At 38.2% G+C, this 10344-nt stretch overlaps 1 pseudogene; it reads left to right on the plus strand.

Moving 5' to 3' along the window:
* The first annotated feature begins 863 nt into the window (after nucleotides 1-863).
* Nucleotides 864-8838, plus strand: LOC142555912 (sugar carrier protein C-like; annotated as a pseudogene).
* The last annotated feature ends 1506 nt before the right edge of the window (nucleotides 8839-10344 follow it).

A 10344-nucleotide genomic window follows, 5' to 3' on the forward strand; every position in this document is an offset into this window, starting at 1 on the left:
AGTTTGAATTCATTAACCAATGAATTAATTACAATTATTTTTTAAAAAAATTAAATAATAAAAAATGAAAATTAAAATGTTGATTTTAAAAATTATTAAATTTTTTTGTTTCATTCCATATTTCATAATTATTGTAAATACTTTTTGCTATATTATAATTATATATATACATAATACACACAAAATCCAACTTTACGTATTCACTTCAAATCTTATCCATTTATTAACTCTGGAGATCAGGCCGAATTGTATTAAATTAAAATCGGGAAAGAAATAAACTCAATATTATCTAGTCAACTATAACGGGAAAAAATATTTATCTTACTTTTTCATTTCTTGAAAATATATCGTTATTATATTATATTGTAAAAATAATTATATTAACTTCTTGTTGACTCAGACAGCTATTTATATATACTAGTTATTTGCACGCACGGTGTGTGTACAATTTTTTTATCATTATTGATGGACTAAAGTGAAATTTGACAAATTATGGATGGACTAAATTGATATTTGAATTGTTGAAATAAAAAAAATAAAAATAAAAGTGTGTGTTGAAATTGAAAAAAAACAAAAAACAAAAGTGTAATATTAGTATCATATAAAGGTAAAATTGGAAGATTGTTTGTTGAAATTGAAAAAACAAAAATGTAATATTAGTATCATATAATGGTAAAATTGGAAGAAAAAATTGATATCCTCTCTATATAGTTATTATTATGTCATCATATTTAATAATATAGTATTGATAACGTAGATATATATAATTTAATTAATGTATCCTTTCTGATTTAGATAAGCCTGTCTTTCTTACGTAAATTTTAATCAGTCAACGTTTCTCTATATGTACTCTCTCCATGTGGCGAGCCCTATACGTTTGTTTTTACGATTTTCCATATTCATACAAACCCGATTATAGAACTATCTTCTCTCTAGTCTCTCCAGTTCTCTCCCTTCTCTTCTTCTCTCCGGTGATACTTCAAACGCAGTAACTGATTCCGTAGAGACAAGGAAAATGGCTGGTGGGTTCGTCCCAGGTGCCGGAAACGGGAAAGAATATCCCGGGAACCTTACTCCTTACGTCATAGTGACGTGTGTGATTGCTGCCATGGGTGGTCTTATTTTCGGTTACGATATTGGAATCTCAGGTACTTTTTTGGTTTTGTTATTCGAAATATTTATGGTGTTCATCCGCTTTTTGGGTGCGACTAAGGATGTGCTTGTTTAATCTACAGGTGGGGTAACCTCCATGGATCCATTCTTGGAGAAATTTTTCCCATCCGTGTACAGGAAGCAGAAGGCGGACAAATCAGTTAACCAATACTGTAAATTTGACAGCGTGCCGCTGACTCTGTTTACGTCTTCTCTATACTTGGCTGCTCTGTGTTCGTCGCTGGTGGCGTCTACGGTGACCAGGAAACTGGGGAGGAAGCTGTCGATGCTGTTCGGCGGAGTTCTGTTCTGCGCAGGAGCTCTGATTAATGGGTTTGCTGTGGCCGTTTGGATGCTTATTGTTGGGCGTATTTTACTTGGGTTTGGCATCGGATTTGCCAATCAGGTAGAAATTTGTCTCATAATTTTCGGACGGTGGTTAATCATAATTTGAATTCGTGGGTCAAGGGTAGTAGACTAGTAGTGCGTAGAGTCTTTTAGATCTGATTTATATAATAATATAAAATATTATTAAAATAACTTTTCCAAAATAATATATTATATTAGACCAACTGTAACAATTTTTTACAAGTAAAAAATGTTTTCTTCATCTATATGAATTTTAATACAAAAGGTATTCATTCAATAATAATATCATAATGTTTAAAGATTCAAACTACAATAAAAATATATATTATGTAGCCAACAACTGCTAAACAATTTTTCAGTTGACGCCTTTTTTTTGGGGGAATTAATTAATTTCATGATTCTTATTTAATCTTCTTTATGTCTCTTAGATATGCATTTTTGTCATATATACATCATAAAAATCGTAATGGAATATTGCTTCCAATATTTTGTATGTTGCAGTTATTGCTGCGGATTAGGTGCAAGAAACTAGATAGAAATTTACAATTTTTTTATTGGTTGCAAAACTTGTCGTTATTACGTATTTATTTTATTTCTGTGTCGTCATTAAAAACGTCGAAGGCTGGCAGTAAAGTTGATAAATTGACTTGAAAGTGACCTATACGAGGTTATCTCATATCTAGACTCAATTTCAAAATTATGGTAAAGGGAAAAGATTTTCTTAGTATATATATACGAACTCTCGTGTATTTAATCAAGTCGATATGAGACATTTAACCGACAAAATGTTATTGCGTTTGAGATTTGAATCTAACTTAGTCTCGTAACTAGCTCAAAAAAAAGATTGTCCAAGTCTATGCATCTCAACTCTCAGTAGACTTAATTCAACCATGTATTTAACGGATCGAGACATGATGCTTCTTAATATGCTAATGATTTCTCTGTAACGAATTTAATATGAGGCACGCCTGAACATAAAAACTTCACCTTTTTATTTATTTTGTAGATCATTGACACTCTTAATTCCCATGTTTCTCCGTAATTACTACGCTTAAAAAATTTGATTTGATTTCCTTTTCTTGATGCAGTCTGTGCCACTCTACCTATCCGAAATGGCTCCTTACAAATATCGAGGTGCACTCAACATTGGCTTTCAGCTCTCCATCACAATCGGTATCCTCGCAGCCCCAATGTCCTAAACTATGGTTTTGCCAAGATCAAGGGAGGCTGGGGGTGGCGCCTGAGTCTCGCTGGTGCGATGGTCCCGGCTTTGATAATCACTGTCGGATCTTTAATCCTCCCGGAAACACCCAACTCCATGATTGAACGAGGCAGAACTGATGAGGCACGTGTTACGTGTCAATCTTCATACATTACAACCCATGCCATAGACACGTAATGGTAGTGGCTCGCTGAAGAATAGGTCAACTGGAGTAGTGGGAATTGAGGATCAAATTATATTAGTTTTATAATTGGCTTAGTGGTTTAGTGGGTAGTTATTATCATTTAGAATTCATGATGTCTATAAATAATTGTACTTGTTTTTAAGGAAATGAAATCGGTTGTTCAGAAAAAATCACTCATCTCTTCCTAAATTGTTTCTTTTATTTCTATATCAAATTCTAGCTTATCAATTGGTATCAGAGCCAGGTTACACGACGTCCCCATCATGGACACCCGTGGTAAAAGCAATGCAGAATTTCGCAACGACGTCAATGAAATTTTAGCCCGACATGAATTGAACTTTGACCAAGTTCACGTGACCTTGCAAAAGGTGTTAACCGAGCTTCAATCTCTTCGACTCTCGCACAGCCCAAACACGAATCATCTTGAAACCAATCCTTTTGGCAGAAACGAAACCTTACAACAACAGGTTGGATCTATAAAGTAGAGCAGTATTTTGAGATAAAAAATATTGCACCAGATGAACAAGTCCAACTAGCTTCCTTTCATTTAGAAGGAAATTGCTCTTCAATGGCATCGGTGGTTGACGAAATTCCGCGGGCCATTGACATGGAATGAATTCTCTAAAGATGTTCTTCTTCGTTTTGGCCCAACTGATTACGAAGACCCATCGGAAGCTCTAAGTAGGCTGAAACAAACCACAACAATAGCAGCTTACCAAGAAGTTTTCGAAAAACTTTCTCACCAAGTTGATGGTCTACCCGAGAATTTCCTCATCGGCTTTTTTATTGCAGGTCTTCGTGATGACATCCGCCTAGACGTGAAAATAAAACAACCAAAAGCTCTAACAGATGCCATTGGCGTTGCTCGATTAATAGAGGAGCGAAACCAGTTACAAAAGAAATCAAGCCAGCCAGTCCGCCCCACTCCAACTACAGTGGCCCCAAAAGTTAATGCAAATCCTACAGCCGGTATACTAGGACCTCCACCCAACCAGCGTGTTAATTCTACTCCTCCAAATTTCCGTCGAATCACCAACCAAGAGGCACGAGAGAGAAGGGAGAAGGGGCTATGTTACTATTGTGACGAGAAGTTCATTCCAGGCCATCGATGTGAGCGACCACAATTTTTCATGATCGAAGATTCAATACATTCAAGCTCGGGAGATGACGATATCATTCCAGAAGCTCCACAAGGGCTATTGGAAATTCCTGAAATTTCTTTTCATGCCATCACAGGAACTAAGCATCCTCAAACATTGCGTGTCATTGGAAAACTGAAAAACCGGGATATCACGGTGTTAATTGATAGTGGCAGCACTCACAACTTCCTGGATCAAGCCATAGTCACTAAGTATGGATTACCGGTGGTCCGTGCCAAAATGTTTCAAGTCATGGTAGCTAATGGAGAGAAGATAGAATGTTCTGGGCAGTGTCAAGCACTAACCATCATGATCCAGGGTCACTCCATCACAACAGACTATTATATTCTTCCTGTCGCTGCGTGCCAATTGGTTTTGGGGGTACAATGGCTTGAAACTCTTGGACCTATCAAAACTGATTATAGGAAGCTCACAATGACCTTCCGTGTCAACGGAGTCTCCCACACCTTCCAAGGACTGAAGCAGTCTAACATTGAGGCTTTGACAGAGAAGGAATTCAACAACATACATGGTACTGGTTTCTTATTCCAAATCATTTCTATTTCTACAAATAGCAACCAAAATCCATACCCACCTAGCCTCGGCCACCTCTTAGAGGAATTTTTCCACGTCTTTAAAACACCCACTCACTTACCTCCAAAGCGTTTACACGATCACCACATTCCATTGCAACCAAACCAAGGCCCTGTGAGTGTACGATCATACCGATACCCTTACTACCAAAAAACCGAAATAGAAAGAATGGTGCAAGAGCTACTACAATCAGGGCTGATAAGACCAAGCAACATCCCATTCTCTTCCCCTGTGTTGTTGGTGAAGAAGGTTGGTGGAAACTGGAGATTTTGTGTAGATTATCGAGCATTGAATAACATCACTGTCAAAGATAAATATCCAATACCTGTGATTGACGAGCTTCTGGATGAACTCCATGGAGCCAAAAATTTTTCCAAGTTGGATTTACGTGCTGGCTATCACCAAATTAGAGTAAAAGAGGAAGACATTCCAAAGACGGCTTTTCGAACACATGAAGGGCATTATGAGTTCATTGTGATGCCGTTTGGCCTCACCAATGCGCCTGCCACATTCCAAAGCTTAATGAATGATCTCTTTCGTCCTTATCTTCGAAAGTTTATTTTGGTATTCTTTGATGATATTTTGGTGTACTCGAAATCATGCGACGATCATACCGCACATTTGAGAATCGTTTTACAAATCTTATCAACTAACAGTTTGTTTGCAAAAGAATCCAAGTGTGAGTTTGGTGTTTCACAGGTTGATTACTTGGGCCACAAAATATCGGAACAAGGTGTGGCGGTGGATCCAACCAAAATACAAGCTGTCATTGAGTGGCCAACCCCAACAACAATAAAAGGTGTCCGAGGATTCTTGGGGTTAGCAGGTTACTACCGAAAGTTTATCCGCAATTTTGGAGGTATAGCCGCTCCTTTGACTAAGCTCTTAACCAAGGATGGCTTCGAATGGAATGAGACAGCACAAATGGCCTTCAACAAATTGAAAGAGTTGTTGACCTCCCCGCCTGTTTTATGCCTCCCTGATTTCTCTCAAAGATTTGTAATTGAATGTGATGCTAGTGGGATTGGAATTGGGGCAGTCCTAACTCAAAACAGCCGCCCAATCGCATATTTCAGTGAAGCTTTAAAAGGTTCAGCCTTTGTGTTGTCTACATATGAGAAAGAGATGCTGGCTATTGTCAAGGCCATCAAGAAATGGCGTCCATATCTCATTGGGAAGCCGTTTACAGTACGCACCGATCAAAAAAGTCTCAAATATCTATTGGAGCAACGCATCACGACACCGGCACAGACCCGATGGCTTCCAAAGCTCCTTGGTTACGATTATGAGATTGAATACAAGAAAGGAGTTGAAAATCAAGGTGCGGACTCTTTATCACGTGTAGTTGAATTTCAATTTTTGTCTATCTCACTACCCCATGCAGATTGGTGGCCAATACTCCAAAAAGAAATTGAACAAAACTCCTTCTACGAGAAACTGAGAAAAGAAAATTCTCCTTTATGCTATCGTAATCTGATCCTACGATATGGTGTATGGTTCAAGGGAGATAAAATTTTATTGTGCCCGACATCCACATTGATTCCACAAATACTTGTTGATTGCCATTCGTCTTCAATCGAAGGGCACTTTGGGTTCCACAAAACCCTTTCTCGTATCAAGCAAAGCTTCATTTGGTCAAATATGCGTCAAATAGTGAAAGAATTCTTGCAACAATGCGATGTTTGTCAGCGTAACAAGACCGATTGCATGAAACCTGCTGGCCTACTCCAACCATTACCAGTACCTGTTCGCGCTTGGACAGATATTTCAATGGATTTTATTGAAGGGTTACCCCCATCTAATGGGTTTACCGTCATCACGGTGGTTGTGGATCGATTGACGAAATATGGTCATTTTGTAGTCATGAAACACCCATTCACAGCACTCACTGTGGCCAAGTCCTTTGTTGCAAATGTGGTTCGTCTCCATGGAGTCCCAACGTCAATTGTTAGCGATCGAGACAAAGTTTTCATTAGTTCATTTTGTCAAGCACTATTCCAGCTGCAAGGAACCAGGCTTTGCATGAGTTCAAGTTATCATCCCCAATCCGATGGACAAACCGAGGTAGTGAATCGAATCTTGGAGCAATATTTGAGATGTTTTGTTAGTGATCAACCACGGAAATGGGCAGAATGGATCCCATGGGCTGAGTTCAGTTACAATACGTCAGTCCATTCGTCCACCAAAATGACTCCATTTGAAGCTGTTTACGGTATTCCGCCTCCAACTCCACTAGCTTATATTCCAGGTACAGCTCGTGTTCAAGCGGTTGATGAGTTCTTGCGTGACCGTGACTCCATTTTACGAGAATTGCGCCATAATCTTTTGATAGCCAGAGATCGAATGAAAAGTCTAGCTGATCGGAATCGACGAGAGGCTTCTTTCAATATAGGAGATTATGTATATTTAAAGCTCCAACCATATCGCCAAACTTCTGTAGCCTTTCGACGTAATATGAAGCTTGCTCCACGCTTCTTTGGACCATATGAGATCATACAAAAAGTTGGTGCAGTAGCCTATAAGTTGGCTCTTCCTCCAGGTTCTCAAATTCACAATGTGTTCCATGTAAGTTTGTTACGTAAACATCTGGGGCCAATCATTCCGACCTCTGCTCAACTTCCTCCTGTTGCCGATGATTCTACTATTCTTCCTCAACCAGAAGTCATCTTAAATCGGCGAGTAATTCAAAAGGGAAAGTTTCAACCACGATCTGAAGTTTTAGTCAAATGGAAAGGGACACAAGTTGAAGATGCTACATGGGAAAATGCACGACGCTTTGCTAAGATGTATCCTGAATTCATCCTTGAGGACAAGGATGCTTAAGCAAGGGGGAATTGTTACGTGTCAATCTTCATACATTACAACCCATGCCATAGACACGTAATGGTAGTGGCTCGCTGAAGAATAGGTCAACTGGAGTAGTGGGAATTGAGGATCAAATTATATTAGTTTTATAATTGGCTTAGTAGTTTAGTGGGTAGTTATTATCATTTAGAATTCCTGATGTCTATAAATAATTGTACTTGTTTTTAAGGAAAGGAAATCGGTTGTTCAGAAAAAATCACTCATCTCTTCCTAAATTGTTTCTTTTCTTTCTATATCAAATTCTAGCTTATCAGCACGGTCCAAATTGCAACGGATCCGAGGGGTCGGCCAGTGAAGCATCTCGAAAAGTCGAGCATCCGTGGAGAAATCTTCTGCAAAGGAAGTATAGGCCTCATTTGACAATGGCTATAGCCATTCCCTTCTTTCAGCAACTTACGGGGATCAACGTGATCATGTTTTACGCACCTGTTCTGTTCAAGACTATCGGTTCGGGGGCGACGCTTCTTTGATGTCTGCTGTGATCACTGGTGCGGTGAATGTTGCGGCCACTGTGGTGTCCATTTATGGTGTGGATAGGTGGGGGAGAAGATTTCTGTTTCTCGAAGGTGGTATACAGATGCTTGTGTGTCAGGTAAATTAACATTCCATTCGACTTAAGTCATCTATTTCTATATCACATTTAATAGATAACAGATGTAGTCATGTAACGTATGTAACTCAAAGTCTCACCGAGTTTGTCTTTTTGTTATCAGATCGTGGTAGCAGCTTGCATAGGTGCGAAATTTGGGGTAGATGGTAATCCTGGTGAATTGCCCAAATGGTATGCCATCGTTGTGGTACTGTTCATCTGCATATACGTGGCGGGGTTTGCTTGGTCGTGGGGTCCCCTTGGATGGCTATTGCCCAGCGAAATCTTTCCACTGGAAATCCGGTCAGCTGCACAGAGTATCAACGTTTCAGTCAACATGTTTTTTACCTTCGTGATTGCTCAAGTCTTCTTGATGATGTTGTGTGACTTGAAATTCGGGCTGTTCTTGTTCTTCGCATTCTTTGTGGTGGTGATGACGATTTTCATGTACTACTTCTTGCCGGAGACGAAGAACATTCCGATAGAGGAGATGTTGGTTGTGTGGAAGGAGCATTGGTTCTGGTCAAGGTTCATGAGTGAGGTGGATTATCCTAATGGTTCGATTGAAATGAAGAAGGGGGACGCAAATTACAGAGCATAACTGAAAGCATGCCTTAGTTGATTGTACTGAAAATCCACCGTGTGGGTTATTACAATTACTATTTAGGATTGGAAACTTCAAAGTATTTGTTAATGTTTTATCATGTTGTTAGTTTGATTTTTATTGATAATTTCTTAAATCATTTTAATTGTTTTTTTTCTTTTTTAAAAAATTAATGCGGTTTTTCTTATCTTATTTTGATAAATTTAGTCACGGCTTTGGAAAATGAGACAAAAAAGGGCGTGACCTTAATTTGTGCATGAACATGGATCACGCTTTTCTGTCTCTAATAATGTCGGGATACCAAAATATAGTAATTAAGGTCACGGAAACTATAATTTTGCAACAACCATGAATCAAATCACATGATTCCACACACTTTCATTGAACTGGAAAGAACCTCAGGCTTCGAAATTTCGGATAGGATTGAGATGCTTGGCTCACCTCTTGGAGAAAGCTTCGGTGATATTGTAAAAAAAAATTATTTTACGTCTTATATCAAAATTCCGGGATGATTTGGTTTTCCGATCATATTATATAGTTCGATTAATTGAAAACTTAAAAACAAAAAAAGTACTCAAATCAATAAGTCTAAAAATAGAGTAAGTCTCCTGTAAGCTAATCTTACATATCTATATCTATGAGACAGGTTGACTCGATCGATAGTTAGAGTAAAAAATAATACTTCGACCTAAAAAGTAATTTTTAATACAAGTTTGCTCGGATAAAAAATCTATTTTACAAAATTGATTTGTAACACGATTTTTGTTCTATAAATATTGATTATATAACAAATTTATAAATAAATAAACGCGATAATTGTTTCCGGTCTACTGGGATGATTTGGACCAATTTAAATCGGGCCTTAATATGAAATTATTAAAAGTCCAAGCCCATTAAAAAATGAAGAGCGTACTTATGATTTTATGCGTCCATCAATCAGCACAAGATAATAATTGTTTTATATATTCCTCGTACTGCATCTTCACTTATTTTAGTCCAAGAAAATACATGAATTTCAAAGTTACACATGAAACCACGCATCTTATCCAATGGACTAGCAGTCTGTCTAGTCATCCAGACCAGAGGACACAATACAAAGAAACTCAACTTGATACAGCCTTCAAATGTGTAGAATATAATTAGCTAGGCTTCTTATTTTTGCCAGAAAATTTGAGTTGCATGCGTTAATTGGTAGAGGCATCAACGCAAATCCATTGACCAACGAAGAGTGCAGTGCAATTGAGGTTAGGGTTGATGGCACTAAAAGCCGTTGCTGTCAAGTGGTTGCTTTCCGCTATTCCAAAGCATGTGTCTCCACTCTCCACTCCAACCACACTCTCACATGCAAGCTTTGAGCTTGCCTCCATTTTAGCTGCAAATTTCAAGAAATATATATACGATTGGAATGAAGAAATCAGTTAATTTAATTGTGAGGGAAAAAAAGAACTCACCCCCAAATATTGCTCTGCTTTCTGCGGTAGTGATGATCATGAGTAGAAGTGAGAAAAGCAAAGCAAATTTGAAGAGGATGGAAATTTTGTTGCTTGCTAGGGCCATTTTTTCTCTTCTTCCTCTTTTCTGTGATTACTTCAACTCTCAATCTAGTTCTGGATTATAGATTGTATA

The sequence above is a fragment of the Primulina tabacum genome, chromosome 9 (assembly GCF_025594145.1).
Source record: "Primulina tabacum isolate GXHZ01 chromosome 9, ASM2559414v2, whole genome shotgun sequence".
In the NCBI taxonomy this organism is placed as follows: domain Eukaryota; kingdom Viridiplantae; phylum Streptophyta; class Magnoliopsida; order Lamiales; family Gesneriaceae; genus Primulina; species Primulina tabacum.